The sequence below is a fragment of the Felis catus genome, chromosome D3 (assembly GCF_018350175.1).
Source record: "Felis catus isolate Fca126 chromosome D3, F.catus_Fca126_mat1.0, whole genome shotgun sequence".
NCBI classification, from domain to species: Eukaryota; Metazoa; Chordata; class Mammalia; order Carnivora; family Felidae; genus Felis; species Felis catus.
The window spans coordinates 61,117,149-61,136,389 of NC_058379.1; the positions used below are offsets into that span (position 1 = coordinate 61,117,149).

At 36.9% G+C, this 19,241-nt stretch overlaps 1 long non-coding RNA gene across 3 annotated transcripts in view; it reads right to left on the reverse strand.

Annotated features, from left to right (window-relative positions):
* LOC109493426 overlaps positions 1 to 19,241 on the reverse strand; it is a 530,781-nt gene that overhangs the window by 199,698 nt on the left and 311,842 nt on the right. Inside the window, exon 3 of one of the 3 annotated variants that reach the window (XR_006588309.1) lies at positions 5,355 to 5,946. The exons of the other annotated variants lie outside the window; for them this stretch is intronic. This is a non-coding gene — a long non-coding RNA (uncharacterized LOC109493426). Of the gene's footprint in view, positions 1 to 5,354; positions 5,947 to 19,241 lie in introns of those variants that run through there. 3 annotated transcript variants of the gene reach the window in all.

Below are 19,241 nucleotides of genomic sequence, written 5' to 3' on the forward strand. Positions count from 1 at the left end.
TCTGTGAGCTGTGAGAGGCCTGTGTGGCAGGTAGAGATGCAGGGCGGGAGAAAACCCTCTCTGAACTTTGGGGAAATGTAGCCTACCGTGTGTGCTGATGTGCAGGAGATGGGAAAGGCAAGGCATTTTTTTAAATCCATGTCAGGACAGGGTCTATTTCATATATAGGCAAAGAAAGAAGCCACTGATGTATTTGATATGAAGGCTGGTGGAAACACCCCTGTATAAAAGCCTACTTACCCATCGTAATGACTCAAGTGTTCACTATTTATGCCTAATTTCACTGGTCTGTATAGGTGAGTTCCATATGTCTATCCAGGTGTCACAGATTTTAAAGAATCATTCAAAATTGACCTATCATCTTCATGATTTAATAGTACAAGCCAGGGACTAGAAACTACACTATCTTTCTCAATAGTTTCAAACAAGTTGTTTTTGAATAACAATATTTTTAGAAATAGCCTATTTTGTTTTCAAAACACAAACCTAGTCATTTTACAAAATTGACAGGTAAATTCAATGGAAGTTTAGATGTGGAAATCTTGCACATAGTTGGAGTCTTAAAAATGAGACAGAAAGTGGGAGAGATGAGTTTGGAATGAGAGAGGCTTCTAATTAAAGGGTATGTTCTGCCCATTACTGTAGATCTTAAAATTGAGCTATCGCCTCACTTTATGACCATGCTGTAAATAGCTCCCCAAACCTTTAGAATGTGTCTGTAAAGTAATTAGACCTTTGATTCTTCTTTTCAAAACTGCAGTGAAACACATATAAACAATATAGTCACCTGGTACTTAACCCTGCTGCCTATATAAAGGTATATTCAAAGCTATGACATGCTTTCCGTTATAAAAGTGAGTTTGATCTTTGAGAAGAGTCAAAGGTTAGAATCATACCTGTCAAATAAGATGATTCTGTTGTTCATAAACTCTAGAAGCCATTTGTTGTCTGTCAGGAATGTTGGAAGATGGTAGAAAGAAAGTATCTATTTCTACTAAGAATGAGGACTATCTCAACCTACTTCCTATCAGATATCACATCCACTAAAGAAAAAACTCAGTTCTGCTCCAATATTTTGCTTAAAATTTACAATACCAAATAATTAACTGAGCTAACAATATTTATCAGTTCATGCTATTTTAGGGAATGTTGTAGGAATACAAGAGAAAAGAAACAACAAAATTAAGCACGACTGATAAAACTCATACCACATAATTGTCTATCCAAATCAATCATGATACATTTATCATAATTGGCTTTTTTATTACTGGCTACCATTTTTCTTGGTACATGACCTGTCTCCCCACCGAGTTTTTAATTGTACTGAGGTAAACAAAGTTAATAGTCAGTCTGCAGAGTCAGGTACATATGGATTCAAATACTAGGTTTTCCATTTAATAGCTTTGGCAATCTTTAGCAAGTGCATCCATCATTGTTGCAAATGCCTCCAATGTTCAGTTTTCTTAGTTGTAAAATGTGAGGATAAAAAGAACATATTCAGTGATGTTATAAAACAAATAAAATAATGGACATTAAGAACTTAGCACAGTACGTGGCACAAAGTTGCTCATCATCTTTCTTCACTCAGTCCACTGGGAGTCCTTGTGCCATACCTATAATGACGTTAATACCTAATGCAGTGCATTGATCAATTTTGATATACCTGTAACTAAAAGTTTTGAATGTATTGTGAAAGAAAACACTACCTAACCACTTACAAAACATATAAATCTGGCTCTGCAATTGGTTGTCAACATGATGCTATCTGAAATGCGTAAAATACAGGCCCTACATTGTACAGCACACATTTTTTTTCATTGCAGTCTACATTTTAAATGTCGATATCAGTGAGATGAGAAGCTTATTAATTATGAACTTTTTCTAAAACTTAGTTTATCAAAGTAATTATCTTAATTTAAAAAGTCACTCATAGAATTCATCAGGTACAGAAACCGTCTTATACGTCTTTGTATTTACTGTGCATAGAAGAGTATACAGTAGGTACCTAACATTTATTAAATGAATCAATGTATATAAGTCCATGCATGATAAGAAAGACCAATCTTTAATAAGCATGCTAATGTGTGTTAAATTTCCAGTAGGTGTTGGTGGTGAGTGATTGGTGGTTGTTAATGAGTTGAATTCAAGTGAATGAAGCAGAGAACATTTAAGATTTTCCCTCGATCACTTTTCCTAGAATCTTTCCCTAGTGTTATGACATCAAAAGGCCATTTGGCCAGGCTGTAAGGTCTATCAGCCCCTGTAGAGGAAAATCTTGGCCTTATTTATGTTGGAGAGAGAGGGGAAGTCTTCTCCTGGGCCAGAGTAGATCTCTCTCAGTAGAGCCATTATTTAGCCCCAGAGAAACCACCCAGGGGGATTCATGTGCCCATTTCCTCTATGGGACAAAAGGGAGATGGGGAGAAAAAAAGAAGCTGCCAACAGAGGTGACTTATGAGCTAAGTATAAATATTATCTAAAGGTAAAACTTAGAGCTGTAGAGGATATTTGACCTTAAAATTTTATCTCAAAAGTTTTGAAGGGAAAAAAAAGGAAATCTGAACCACACTGGTACTTATTTCTCAGTGAAAAAAATGTTGTTGTTGATGTTTTTGTGTGTGAAAAGATTACAATTAAAACATTTCCCCCTTTTACTGGACTTGGATGTCCGCTTGAGGCCATTGTGTGGTATTTACCTACTTTCTTCTCGATTGTTCATGAAGTTTCCACCAACTTGTTCTTTATATGGGAAGTAATCTTTTGCAGCAACAAAAGCTTGGATTACAAACGTATGCTTTATTGTACATGTCGGGGGTAGGCTGGGTCGTGAGGTGAAGTATCTGTCTCTAATTATGGAGATAGGAATGCTGAGACATGGAAAGAGAGCACAGTAAGAGCTCTAAGTATTTAAACTACCATGTTACAGGCTTCATGCAGCAGGGTTTTGCCAATGACATTTGAATATGTCAAGTCAGAAAAAGATTGTTGATCTATTAATATTCTACCTATTAAAATATATTATTGAATTGATGGAAGTAGTACTAGAAGAAGGAAGGAAGAAAGGAGCAGTGCTAGAGAATGCTTTTAGTAATAAGTTGATGACAACTTAGGCTGGAAAATGACTAGAAACACCTGCCAGGATAGAAACCCAGGAAATAAGAAAGCTATCAGTGAGAGCTAATAAAAGGAAACTCAAATAATTAGGCGTGAACATTAGAGAGACATAATGCAACCAATGGGCAAGTATCTCAGCACCAAGATGGAGAAAATAATTTGGAAAGTTTAGTGAGCGTTAGTAAGTAGATATTTACATAGATGCATCATTGGGGCCAGAGAGGTCCAATAGTGGAAAAGAGAGTCTAGAACCCAGCCATGCACCCAGTCTTCAGGAAAATATTGATGGCACTTAGGGGTTCAAAGTTATGGCTTAACCCCAAAGTGAGTACCAAACAAGGAAGTTAGTGAGTTACTAAAATTGGACACATGATAGAAGTTGTTATGATGTATAAAGACATGAAATCAATTGCTGAAATTTGTGAAGGACTAACAACACACTGATTTAATGATGTATCTCCAGGTTGTGGATCTACCATATTTTATGTCATCTTCCTGTGGACCAATAAGTCCCACTGTCTGCAGTGCATTTATCCTGTAGGTATAGATTTGAGGTTTTCCAGTAGAGACCCACATGAAGCATAAAAACACTTAGGCCAAAATGAGAAGTCACACAACTACAACCTTCTAGAGAACAGCTCTTAAGGTGAGGCTCAAAGTTCACAAAATAATTGTCAAGAAGTTCATACATGAAATCCATGACTTTCATTAAAGAAAAAAATATATAATCAATTTTTCTATTCAACTTAAGAACCCACGAAGCAAATAGAGTGTGTGTCTGTTAGAAATGTGGGTGGACAGAAGTGAAGGGGATGGTATTAAAGAATGCGACTTCAAATGTGACAACTGACAGCTATCAAGAGCACTAGACAGGAAACTGTACTATTGCACAGAACAGTAATGAATTATGTTGATTTTCTCTTCCATTTTCTTTGCTTATAAGTCAGGCAAGCTTAAGAAACTGCTTAGAAGTTCCCAGCCAACATGGCTGGGCAATGGGGTAAAGGAGGTCATCTACAGGCATCAATTATCTTACAAAACTACCTGGGTGCAGCACTTGGTTTCTGGAGCATTCTGGATACATATGAGGTAAGATAGAGCTCTAGGAATAAATGGCAAGCACAGTAAACAAACAAACAAGCAAAAATCAAGTCTTAGTATTATTGAGAAAATGCCAAGGTGACTTCTCTTAGTGGTAATCCTCAATACTTTCCTGAACTTAGAAATGAATGACAATTCCTGATCCTGAAGTCTTCCTTCAGTTTCCAGCTGAGCAGCTGAAAAGCTTCAACTCTCCTCCTTTATAGACACTGTTGCTCAACAGAGATTCACTAAAGTCTTGGATCTTGTAGGTTTTACCTGTTTATTTGATGATTATAATTTTCTGCTCATTACTGATTTCTGCCACTCTTAGAAGCAACATAAGTGTCTGACACAAGTGAGTTTATAAAGTAGGCCATATTTTTATCCATTAGCTGGCACTTCATATATTGTCCCAAAGATGTCGTGAGCTTTGCAGCATTTCCACAGAAGTGGCACCTGCCAGGGAGGAGCCATATATCAAGATGCACCCAATACATCTGCCATAAAAGAAATTGACTGTTGATGATATTCTCCCCATCCCTTGTCCTTCCCCTCTATTTAACAATTTTTTTTTGACGTTTATTATTTTTGAGACAGAGAGAGACAAAGCATGAATAGGGAGGGTCAGAGAGAGGGAGACACAGAATCTGAAACAGGCTCCAGGCTCTGAGCTGTCAGCACAGAGCCTGATGCGGGGCTTGAACTCACGGACCACAAGATCATGACCTGAGCCGAAGTCGGCTGCTTAACCGACTGAGCCACCCAGGCGCCCCACTTCCCCTCTACTTTTAGAAAAATGGGACATCTTTCCAGGATAATTTTAATAGTTCTGTATCTAACAACTAAGTGTGTTTTATGATTTTTGGTATCTGTTATGTTATACATATTTACATGCTTGACAAACATACTAAAAATTATAAAACTTCAAAGAGAAACGTCAATAACACTACCCTAAAACCTTCAAGGCACTCAAAATCAACCCCTATAACTAAAGTATGGGAAGGAAAGAATCCAATTTTTGGATGTCAATGAATTACCAGATATTTCCCTACATGCTTATATACATCATCTTATTTAACACTCACAGAGACCTTGTGAGGTGCATGTCATTTTTTTATAGTTGAGGAAGCTGAATTGCACTGGTGTCATATGAAATAATTTGCCAAAATAAGACCAGGATAAGAAGCCAATTCATGGGTCTCTAAAGCCCAATATTTTTCCATTACATTAATATTATCTCTATAATAATGGCATATATTTGCTTAGAAATGTGTAATAATGACAACAACAATAGCACAATAGCCAAATAACTAACATTTATCAATATTTAACATGTCATAGGCCATTTTCAAGTATGATCCTATTTAATCATCAAAACAACTCTGGATGAAAGATTATTCTTATTTCAAAGGAAAAAAAAAACTGAGACAGAGAAGATGAGTAATTTGCTCAACTTTGCACAAATGGTAGTGATGGGCAGGTATTTAACCCCATGTCTGACTCCAAAGTTCATGGTCATAATAACTGTGATAAGTGCTTAACTATGGTAAGTGCTTCCACATTCATTATTTTATTTGAGTCTATAAAACTTTATGAGAGGGGTAGAACAAGCATCTGCTCACTTCACAGGCAGTGAAATGGACGGTCAGACTTGCATAGAGCTGGGAAGTGGCAGGGCAATGTCTTAGGCTTGGATCTTCTAACTCCAGTGCACACACTTGCTATATTCTATAGGAAGTCACATGATACCTGTGGAATGGAGAGAGCATGGCATGTGACCTTTTGTGAAAGAAAATATAAAGTTCCATTCTCTGCTCCACACCTTGCATATGAAGCACACTGGGCATCATGAAAAGAGTACAGGAATATTGAAGTGAATCTTCTCATCTCCTTGAACCTGATTTCTCAGTCAGCCTAATTAGCCTAATAGCCACCTCACAAACCTCATGGTTAGAGCCGAAGAGTGAATGTGTGTGAATACTCACCTATAGCCCTGGTTTAGCTAATTATGAGGGCTTGACAGTAGTTTAGAATAAACAAAATACATTCTTGCCCTCAAGTGACTTACAATCTGGTTGTGGGGGTAAGAGTGTCACTCATGTAGTACTAGCAAAAAATAAAAAATGTGTGATGTGTGCTATAGATGTTTAACAAAAAATGAATATGAATAAGAGATGGTATTATCAGGCCAACTTTAGGAAGAGATGCTGAACTGATTCTTCAGGGATCAGCTCTGCAATCAAGGAATGGAATTCCAGGTGAAGAGAATGACTTGATTCTCTGTGGTGTCTGTGGTTTTCTTAATTGGCTACCTTGAAAAAAGGTTTCCAGGCTATATTATTCAATGGCTCCTCAACAGAGTTTTAGGCATAGAGTAGCTGATTCTCTATAGTGCCTGAAGGTCACCATTTAGCATTAATATTTTTGAGCACATTTTTTTCAGAGCTCTAGGAATCGACTGTAAAAATACACGAACTTCTGGCAAGAAAAATACTATAAATTCTAACCTAGCATTCACATCTTTGGATGTATAAATTTCTCATATTGTTATTTTGTCTAAGAGCCAAATGAAAGCCAAAGGCTAAGAAATGGAAAGGTGTAAAAGAAATAATTAGGGGCACAACAGAAGAATACTAACCCAAGTTGGCAGTTCTGGTAAGGTATTTCTGACAGCTGGGGATATTAGGAGGGTATCCAGAGAAAAGGAAACTTGAAAGTTTGCTGGTGGCAATGCAATAATATCTCATTTTCCAGCTTATGTTTGAGCCCTATCAACCGACTTGTCTCTGGAGACACAGTATTTGTTCAGAAAACATAGATTATGAGGTACAGTAAACAACAGAGGCAGTGTCGGTGAGCCCAGACTTCTCTGCCATCAACAAACATCTTTTGCACTATTCTCATGTCCCAAGTAATCCCCATTAATATAGTCCTTCTTTGATTTGACCTAAATAAGGACGATATATGTAAGCACAAGTTTTGCTGACTTCTTGAAAGCAGAGAGCTTGGTTTCTTCTAAGAGGTCACAAAAACAGAGGTTGCTCGTCCTGAAGGCTCATATCGCCTCAACAAGCTCACCAGATTTTCAAGCAAGCTCACCAGATTTGAACCATAAGCACTGGCATCTACTTGCCTCAGGGTATTCTTTACCCATGAATACTCATTCAGTACTATGAGCAAGGTACAGGTGAGTTACTGCCTTGTGTGGGATACCCTTAAGCAAGGGCTGATCAGAATTGTGGATAAATACCCTAACTATCAGCTCAGGTATGGTACCTCTGACCCACACTCCTTAAGCTGACTTCCAGTGTTTCCAATGTTTCTGGGAAGGGGGGAGGGGGGAGGGGGAGTGCGGGTGGGCAGGGGAGGGTGGAGCCCCAGCTGCCCAAAGTAGTAAGTGGCTTAATAATATACCAGTTATTGGATTCTTCACCTTTCCTGTCTTACCTCTCCATTCCCTTAATGGAGTTTCCTGGGATCACCCCCCAAATAAGCTATCTGCAATTGAATCATGTCAGAAAACCATCCTACCCATGATAGAATTTCACTAACAGAAGGGAAATGTGCCCCACTGACTCCTCTTCAAGTCCTGGTACTCTCATTGCAAGACATAATAACACAACTTCATAGCATTTCACAGTTAAAAACACCTTTAAAGCCACTTTAAATAACATTCCATTTCTACCCAAAGAAGCCAAGTAAGAAGCCCATTAATAGTAATGCTTTGCTCTTGTGCATAATTTTGCACTTTTTAAAGCACTTTCCCATATTTAATCATATTTGATCCTCATGACAACCCTGTAAAAAATGTAGGGCAAATGTTAGCTTGAGGGACAATGTGGAGTAGTGGAAAGAGCTCTCTGAACTGGGAGTCTAGAGACCTGATTCTGTCAGTAATTAGCAGTGCAACCACAGGCAACGCCTTAACCCTCTCCAGGCCTCAGTGTCCTCATCATGGCATGGGGCTCTGGTCAATGGAATTCCTAAGATTGCTGCAGCTACTAACATTCTATGAAACACAACAGACAGAGATGGAGGGTGGAGTATGTGAATGGGAAATAGCTTCCTTGAAGTCAGACAGTGGTCAGTAGTGAGGAAGGACTAAAAAAAAGATCTAGTAACTTTAGAAAAAGAATGTATTAAGCAGCAAGTTATATCTGCCATTGATGAAGACCCTCTTATGCCAGCCATTGTTATTAATCCTGAAAACAAAATCCTGCAAGTTATATTTTATTCCCAATTTATAAATCAGGAACCCTAGACTCCAAAGCTTTATGTACTTGGCCTAGGTCACAAACTATCAATAGAGCTTCTATTTGAACCCCATGTATGTGATTCCAAAAATATCCTCTTCTGTTAAACAAGTATTTGTGTTTGTTTGTCTGTTTGATTGACTGATTGTTTGTTTATCCCAGTACATCTCACAAAAACATCAAGAATATTATGGCAAATTAGAAGTTTGATAGGTATGGGTTCAAATATTGATTCCTTCTCCAATTATATTTCCTCATCTATAAAATGGACATAAATTATTCCCTTGGGGGTTTTGAGAGGATTAAAAATGATAAGAATTCAAAGTCTTTGGGATAGGATTTCTACTGAGAGTACACATTACTCTTCTTCCCTACTTCCTGTCAAACACATAAACCCAGTTCCCTACAAAGGCCATACCAACAGCTTCACACAGCTGAAATCTGCCTCTCTCCTGCAAACACACATGAGTAAGTTTGGGCAGTTGGGTGGTACATAAGAAAAATGAATATCTTGCAAATTTATTTTTTTTAAACTGTGTCTTGATTCCAGCCTATTAGGTTTGTGAAAAAGTCTACCACCACCTATGGTTCTAGGATTCTTATTATATTTAACTATTCTACATAGCTCACTCTTCTCAACTTTTTACCCATGAACCTGAGTATGTCCACACACATGCATGCGTGTGTCGGAAGGGGGAATGAAGGAGAGTATTTCACTCATTTTAGATTCCACTAGTCAGTGATTCATAGCTAGTAGACTACGACTTTATCATAAGGCTAGTAGGGCATGTTGCATATACTAGGGAAATTGCATAATCATTATATTTTAGCTTAAATAACATCAGAAAAAGTTTAATTAAGACTTTTAATTAATAGTTGAAAGATTAATCAATCAATAATTATAGCAATGATTATAGGGTATAATTGAACTTAATTGGAGGGGACTGATTAATGATCAGAATAAATCTTTCAGATTCCCTGTCTTGAAAATATTCAAAAATGATGGATTTTGGCTCATAGAATTAAAAAGAAATGCCGGGATTTTAGATTATGGGTCCTTGGCAACTAGGCCATGAAAGGGAAAACACATGATTGAAGTAAAAAAAAAATTATTCTATTGTTAAGCTTGTACATCATCATACTGCTAATTTGTATAAGTTTAGATTAATAGAGGAAAATATGCATCTGAGGACATCTATAGAAAAAGAAAAAAAGAGAAATTGCTTGAGACAGTTTTCTTTGGAAGCTAATTTCTCAGGGGTGTTCTTTCCATCTCTAAGGGCAAAATGGTTGTGTGAATTCAAATGACATTCTTATCAGAGCATCATAGGAATAGATTCGGTAGAGGATCAGACATCTCAAGGAGACAGTCCCTGTTTATAGGATGACGACCCCTCTCATTTCTACCTGATCTGTTCTAATCAAATCCAAATGGCTACTGGGACCAATATCAATTCTACCTGAAGACAGTTCAATTCTCTTTGGAGAACAGGTAGGTGATCTCATTTCAGGGTCATTTAACCGATGAGGATGGATCCCACAATGTATGCCCCAAATGGAGATACATATGCTCAAAGGTAGGGGTAAATGTTTGTTTTTCAGGGCAAACAGCACCACATTATTGACCCTGCACACCATTCTCAGGAAACAGGCCAAATATAGTCTCAACATCCCTGAATACAAACAAGATCAGTCGTACAAAAAGACAACCTCACGAAGTATTTTAAAAAGTCTTTGAGCCCACCAGAAAATCTATTTTGGCTACAAATCAGGAATCGACTGCTCCCACATTTGCCAATTACTTATACCTATTTCCTCTCTCCTCACCCCCACCCCCCCGCCTCCACCGTGCCGCTTCCAACTTAAAATATTCCTTTCAACCTAAACGTAAACCCAGTCATGGTAAGGATTAGGTATACAGAAATATTTAACTAAGAAGTTCATGAACTTAATCAATAAGAATATTTGTATTGATTATTATTGCATTTGTCCAAACATAGACTGGTCACTGTGTTAGATGCAAACAAAGGGACAGATTGTATAGCCTTAGTCTTAACTTCTGTAAAACTAGCATACATTATTGACAGAGAGCACAATGTAGATAAGAGTAATAAAAGCAATGCAATTAAGTCTAGCACTAATTCACTCCAACTTGCTGTTTGGTTTTGGGCACATTACCTAAACTCTTTTGTTTTCAGTTACTGCATCTGTAAAAGAAAGCTTATTTTGATTTTTTCCATAGTTCATCACCGCACTGTAATACTGCAATGCAATTCTGACACTATCTAGAGTTAGTGCAGACCTCACAAGTTAAGGATATAGATGCTGAAGTCTGTCTTCACTTCAGACAATGATCACAAGTTCTGGGGTTTCCAGGCCACCCAAACCCTGACCAACTAACTTCCTACAAACTTGGTGGCTTCCACTATCGCTTTAGGTCCGATAATTCACTAATACAACTCATAGAATTCAGCAAAACCCTCTTACTTAGGATAACAGTTTTATTATTAATGATAAAAATCAGGACCAACCAAAAGAAGAGACCCACAGGGTGAGATCTAGCACCATCCTGAATATGGAGCTTCCATGTCCCCTTCCATGGAATCAGGGTATATCATCCTCACAATGCATCAATCAAAGTATTCACCAACCAGGAAGCTCACCCAAGCCTTAGCGTGAGTTTCAATGTCCAGAGTTTTTACTGGTGTTTCCTACAAAGATGTGACTGATTTAATTATAGGCCATGCACCTCTTTGGTGGTTGAGAGGTTAGGTTGATATCACATGGCTTAAAGCCCCAACACTCTAGTAACATGGTTGTTTTCTCCAGTGTGGCTGGCTTCCATCCAGAAACTATGTAGAGGCCCATCATATGTTACTTTATTAACATAAACTCAGATGTGGCCTCAGGGTCACAACATGAATAACAAAGAAACCTCTATCACTTACAAAATTCCAGGAAAGTTTCTTCTGGAGGACCTGGGTAAAGGGTCAGATAAATTCTTTATTATACAATACCCAGTGATTGCTGTATTAAGTAAACAATATAATTTATGTAATGGTGTTCTTACTTTAAGGTATTAAACAAAAGTAACATAACTTTATTATTAGAAAATAAGGGATCCATGCAAATTCTATTTTGTTCACTGTGATACTATCACTGTGATATATTACTTACAATTTCAGAAGGGAGAAATGCCAATGCTGGCCTCAGCAGTCAGAAGAATTTTCATAGCTGAGATAGAACTTAAGTTGGGTTTTGAAAGATAAGTATAATTTGTTAGAAAAAATCCCTTCTGTTCCATGTAAGCTGTCGATGCAGTCAAAATAATTTGGCAAATAATAAAGGTAGGCTTGCTGATTGATCTTTCACCTTTTGATATGCTGTTCTAATGCTTTGTGAACACACATCTCAAAATAACCTAAGTGTTCTCCTTTAGATGCCCATAAAAATCAACTTATAAAGAAAGGAGAGGAGGAATAGCCTTTATTCTGAGTCTCCATTTCCATCTTCTGTGTGTGTATTTGGGCCCATGGGGCACCAACCAATCTGTGTGGCACCTGAATTATGGGGCAATCTTGGTTCTGTCTAATCTCTATCAATTTCTAGCTTGGTCATTCTATATGTGATTCTTGACCTCTTAGAAACCTAGTTTCTCCACCTTGCCAAATGGGAATAGTATTGGCCATGTCTACCTCACAAGGTTATTTTAAGACCCAAAAGTGCTTTATACATGTAACAAACTATCTTATTTTAGAATTAAGTTCAAAGGTAGAAATTAGGAAAAAGTTGAAAACACACCACACGTCTTCAGTGGTATCACTGCCCATTTCTGCCACCCTTTCTTACCTTACAGCAAATGTTCTTTCTCTTACCCTCTTAGAAACATTTCTATTATTTAAATTTATTGCTCCATAAGTTGTCAAAAATACACTGTGATACATTTTGCAATTAGTTGCATAGCAAATTAAGATGGAAACTAAAACATATACAATTCCATAAACAGGAAAATAATGTCCTCTGCTAAACATGGTGAGTGAGTGAGTGACCCCATTTGGGTAGGATGCCATTTCTAGCATTCTGATCTGGAAGTCACAATGGCAGGGGGTGGGGGCAGGGCAGAATTGTCAACAAATAACTACATTGCAATTCCTACTGTGGTTATGTGCTATAATAATGTAAGCTAAAAGTGCTGTGGGAGTTTACATGTGATAAAAATTAATTCTGACTGAGAGGAGGGTCAGGGCATAATTCAGGAAAGTGATGCTTCTGCTTGGTCTTGAAAGACAAGATAGGTTTTGAGAGGCAAATAAAGGGATCCTGTGAGCATTTCCAACATAAGCTCTAGCATGAACAAAGTGCAGAAGGGTGGAGGAACAAGGTATGTTCTGAGAATAGGGGGTGGAGTATCAAAGCCAAGATGGATAAAACACTTTGGATAAAACACTGAGAATATCAACCACAGCTAAGAAATACACAGTAGGTATGTGGTTTGTGGGGAGGAGGTTGCTGAACACATCTTTGTTTTAGCAATACCATCCTTACTCTGGTGAGAAGACTTGATTGGTTGCACAAGAGAAACTGACATTAAGCAGTCTAGGAAACATTTCAGAGAGTGACCACAACAGGTGATTTTTATTGAGTGCTTGCTATGTGCAACACTACATTCAAAGCCTGCTAAATGTGTGAACACCTTAAATTCCTGAAGCAATGCTGTAAGGTAGATATTTACTTTCTCTGTTTTATACACAAAGAAGCTGGGAGCCCAGGGACTTAAGTGAATTGACCAAAGGAGTATCAGGTCGTTGACTCCAGATTCGTGTTTCTTCATCACCACAAGTTGACCAGAGTCCAAGCAAACAACAACAACAACAACAACAACAACAAAACAAGGAAAGGAGAGATCTGTGCTTGACTGAGAACAATTTCAGAAATATGATCCTTTGATTTTTAATATCTGGTACATGATGAAGCTAAAGGGATAGGTATAGAAAGGGAAGATAGAGAGTATGGCTTTAGCTGGGTGAGTTTTGTGCCTCTGTAGAATATATAGAGACATTTAAGAGTCATTAACTTTCAATGAAAATTGAATCCATGGAAATTCATGAAACTGCCGAGAAAGAAAATGTATCACAAAAGTTGAAGAGAAGTAGGTTACATGAAGAATTTTAGGTCAGTGGGGAGTGTCCAGAGCCAAAGTTCAGACATCCCCTCTAATTGTGATCGCAATTCCCTTGCCTATGGGGTTGTGCTTGTTAAGGTAGTTGCCGTGTGCTCTCATCACAGTCCAGAATTTTGACAATTGCTTCTCACTGAGTTCACCACTACAGACAAGAGTAAGAGTCTATGGACAAAGGCCTAGGACTGTTGGGAGACATTTAATTACCTTAAAATCTCTACAACATAATGGTTAATGGGGTAATCAGATGGAAGGTGTGGAATTTTAAATAGTAGAGAGTGTGTCACTAGAGTAGATTGTTACTGCTTTGGAGATGATAAAACCCTAGTGCATAAATGCTGACTGGAACATACCTTCAGCATTCATAAATCAATAATTGATAAAATGTACTCATGTATAACTAAGTAGATTTTTGTATGGTAGGTTGAATAAACTGATTACAGTATACTGCAGGACTCAGTGGAATTATGGGCAGAGTTTTATTCATAAAGATGAACTGGAGTTGGACATTGCTTTATAAAAAGCTGAAGTGTGGATATGTCTACATTCTTAAAACCGTGGGGTACAAAGCTTAGGTATAAATTGGAAAGATGCTAAGGCTGTGTCACAGGTAAAAGAATTAATTAGGCTGAGGAATTTCCTTCAGCATTCCTGGAATCAAGCAGTTTTTCCAAGTTGAAATGCTTCTGGTCTTTGGAGAACACTGCTATATCTTCTGGCAAGAAAAAAAGGAAAGAGAAGCACTTGAAAGGCTATCTTAAAGAAGCAGGTTGGCCAGGAGCAAGGGATTGGAAATTTTTTTGGAAATTCACAATAAAGGAGACTATGGGAATTGTGAGCCCAGTAAAGGACTTTCTGATCACATTTCTGGTACCTTATCTACCTTGCAGCTTTTGTGGTTCACTGGACAAAATATTGGGTCATTATTGGCATGTTGGCAAATGTCATAATGGAGATGTAATAAGGCAATCACTGGCAGGTTTTGAAAGTTCAAGGGGGAAGACTAAAGTGTGGTGTCATTGCATTTTAATCTTCTGGAATATGTGAAGACCTTTCCTTGACCATCTTAAAATCATTTTTGAAAACTGAAGTAGTTATATGATGCATCTCCTAATTAACTCCTTCATTCTCTATATTTATCTCCTCTATGAAGTCTTCTCCAACTATATCAATGGCTAAAGATGTCCTATGTGCTGCATCCTTATTAGTGCCAGTCTTCATCTCAGGGTCTTGGAATGTTTGTGTGTGAAGAACCATTAAAAAAACATAAAATTAAACACCATTTTCCAGATTCAAAACCTGAAAACAAGACACTTAAAGATTTCTCCAACTCAAATAATCTGTTAGTCTGAAGATCTATCTCTGTAATTAACATGGACAAAAAGGAAAAAAATGCAATGATGTGACCCAGGTAGGGAATAACGAATGGTATGAGATGGGCAAGGAGAAGCACATGGGAAGAATGCTAGGAAGTAGCAAGCAAAGTGGAAGAATTGGCATGACATACTAAGAGGGGCCTGATAGGTGATGGAGAGCATGTACAACTACCAACTTAATAAAACTTTGTCACATACAAATTTTGGAATGATAATTCTGGAGACATTGGAAAGATAATTTTGGAGACAATGGAAAAGACGAGGTTTAATTGTGAGAATAATGAAATATTCTTGGTAAGTAAAAAGTTCTAAACTGAGAAAACATGTTTCTATCAAGTGCCTTATATTATCTATACTTTACGTTTGTTTTGCTCCTTGGGTTAGATTCCAAATTCATTAAGGACAAGAGCATGGTCTTCCTTTTAGCACAGAACTTAGCATAGGATGGGAATTAGTAGAAGGTCATCAAATGTGCTTTGAACCAAATGTGTGAGCACACACTAGCTTTGTGTAGGTATATGGTAAAAAGCATTCCAGTCTTAATCTAACAAACATCCATGCTTCAACACATACTAAATTCAAAATATTATGTAAGTCACCTAAATTTGAGGAGCTTCAATTTCTTCAATTTCTTCAATGATAAAATATGAGAATTGTATTTGATACACTCTAAATTCCTTTTCAACTTTAATGTTCTATCATTTTGGTTTTCAAAAAAAACTCAAGCACGTAGTAATTGTCACTGTCTCCAAACTACTGAACAAATACATCACATTGGTTGACTAATGTGATACCATCAATGTGGTTTCTGCACATTTGCCAATTTTACATTCCTGGTAAAGGAGATCCATGTTGTTCACAAACTTTAAGTTTCAAAGTGATTTGTATTTTCTAGATTGTTCACTCTACTATGGGGTCGAAAATGGTCTCATCATATTTTAAAATAAAGGACACACTCACAGCCCTTCGATCACATTCATCTTAAGAAGAAAATAATTCAGTTATCATTTTTTTAGTCTTAAACTTCCATTCAATATATTTTGAGTGCTCCAGACTATCTGCAATGCAAGAAAAGTGAGTTAAAACAAAGTGTCTATTTTTATATATGATTTGTAATTACTGTCATTTGTCAGAATCAATATACTTTTTCCTGAATACTAGAGTCAAAACAGAGCAAACAAGAAAGAGCCTTCAAGAGGAAAGGAAGGAATATGTTCTTGTTATTATGAGTGGGCAAGATTAAAATGCTTTGGGAATCCTCTGCTCAAGTGGGAGACCAACAGGACTGGGATGTCCTTATTAGTAGACAGTTACCCATTTCTACAGAGAATTGATAAGCAGACAACCACATCTGACAGCCATGTATTTCAGGATCCTTATAAGATTCCTTGTAAAATACCTCAGAATTTGACTTACTTTTGACTTACTTTCTGGGGCTTTTCCCTCAGTATTTAAAAAATTATCAGTGGGAATATCAGGCATTAGACAATATGATGGTTATGTGTATGCAAATGATAGAAATTTTTAAAAACCATAGCTGCAGTTGATCATTGAATATAAAAGATGAGATTCTGCTGTTGTTAAAGAGGCTGGAAAATGAGAGGGGACCTACCTGTTTAGTAGTTTCTGGGGATAATATTTAATGGGGTCATCTAGGAAGACAGGCTTGGGAAAGTGACTTCCTTTCTCTCATCTTTAGTTTCTGCATAAATAAAGGAATTTGGTCAAGGATATTTCTAGCTCTAAAATGTAAAGACATATCTTTATATATGTTTAATGTATGTGATAGGCACAAAAATGGTCCCCAAAGATGTCCATGTCCTAATCTCCTGAACCTGAAATCAGGCTACCTGACAAAGGGGTGGGGTGGGATCACAATTTCAGATGGAACTGAGGTTGCTAATAAGTTTACTTTGAGATAGAGAGATTATTCTGGATTATGAGAGTAGGTCCAATGTAATCCCAGGTGGAAGAGGAAGGCAGGAGAGAGAACTAGAGAGATGGCAGCTTGAAAAGGAAATCTTTTTCTTTTTTAAATTTTTTTAAATATTTATTTCTGAGACAGAGAGAGACAGAGCATGAGTAGGGGAGGGGCAGAAGCATGAGTAGGAGAGGGAGACACAGAATCAGAAGTAGGCTCCAGGCTCTGATCTGTCAGCACAGAGCCCAACGTGGGGCTCGAACTCACAGACCACAAGATCATGACCCAGGTTGAAGTCGGACGCTTAACCGACTGAGCCACCCAGGTGCCCCAAGGAAATCCTTTTCAAGGAAGACTTGCTATTGCTGGATTTATAGATAGAAAAACTGACCCTAAAATTCACATGGAATCTCAAGGGTTTCCAATTAGTCAAAATAATCTTGAAAAGGAAGAATAAAATTGGAGAAATTACACCTTCTGAATTCAAAACTTACTACAAAACTATAGTAAACAAAAGAGTGTTGTAGTGACATAAAGACAGATATATAGATTAGTGGAATAGAAGACTCAGAAGTAAACTTGGATATATGCTCAATTGATTTTTGGCAAAGGTACCAAAACTATTCAATCAAAAAGGGACAGTCTTTTCACTGATGCTGGAGTAACTGGATATCCAAAGCAAAAGAATGATTGGACCCTTACCTAAAACCATATAGAAAAATAACTTATAATGTCTCAAGACCTAAATATAAGACCTAAAACTCTTAGAAGAAAACAGATGGGAAACATTTCATGGCATTAGGTTTGGCAATGATTTACTGGATAGGATACCAAAGGCACAGACAACAGAAAAAGAGATAATTGAACTTCAACAAAATTAATGTTTTTTTTTTCGTGCATCAAAAAAGGATACTATCAAAAAAGTAAAAAGACAGCCCACTAAATGGGAGAAAATATTTGTAAATAATATACCTGATAGGACATTAATGTCAGAATATATAAAGAATATACAGCTCAACAATAACAAAAGAAACCAGTTTAAAAATGAGCAAAGAACTTGAATAGGCATGTATTCAAAGAAGATATGCAACTGTCCAGTAAGCACCTGAAATGATGCTCAATATTTTTAGTCATCAGGGAAATGCAAATCAAAACTACAAAATACCGTTTCTCACATATTAAAATGGTTATTATAAAGTGAAAAATAACAAGGGTAATCAAGGATATGGATAACTTAAAACCCTCATGCATTGCTGGTAGAAATGTAAATGGTATACTTGCTGGAGAAAATAGCTTCTTCCTCCAAAAGTTAAACAAGGAATTATAATATTATCCAGTAACACTCCTAGGTACACATCCAAAACAACTGAAAAAAAAAGGTGTCAAAACTGGTACTTGTACACTAACTTTTCACAAGATATTTTTCACAAAGGCCAAAAGGTAGAAAATCTAAGTGTCCATTAACAGATGAATAGGGAAACAAAATGTGGTATATACATATAATGAAATAGTATTCAGCTATATAAAGAAATGAAATTCTGATACATGCTACAACACGAGTGACTACTGAAACCACTATGCCACATAAAGAGGCCAGACATAAAAGGACACATATATAACTGAAATTATATAAGTTAGCTAGAATAGGCAAATGCATAGACACAAACTGATATAGAGATTACCAACTGTTTAGTGAGGAAGGGAAATTGGGAGTTATTCTTTAATGGGTATAACATTTCTCTTCAGGATGTTGAAAAAGTTCTAGAAAGATATAATGTTGATGTTTACTCAACACTGTGAGGGTACTTAATGTCACTGAATCGCATACTTAAAAGTCATTAAGACGGTGAGTTTTACATTATGTATATTTTGCCACAATAAAAAAATGTGAGAAAACCCAATTTGAAGCTTTTAAACAATAACAGAATTAGCAAAGATATACTATGCATTTAATTTATGTGATGTATATTCTGACTGCTTTACCTGTACTAATTCTTTTAACTTTCACAATATTAGTATGTAGAAGATTTCTTAATTATTATACCCATTTAAAAATATGAAAACACGGGTTTCATAACTTGCTCAAGGTCACATAGCAAGTGTGTGTCTATTTTGGAGGGGTGGTGGTTGAGAGGAGTCTCAGATTTGAATCTACAAAATCTAGCTCCAGATCCATGTTCTCATGTTGGCTTCCAAATCATCTTGATGCTTCTCAAATTATTGCTTAATTGTAAAGAAGTTCAAATGTAATAACAGTTTTATGATTTATTCTAAACACAATACTCTATTTTCAGAACCAATGGAGTTTTAGCTAT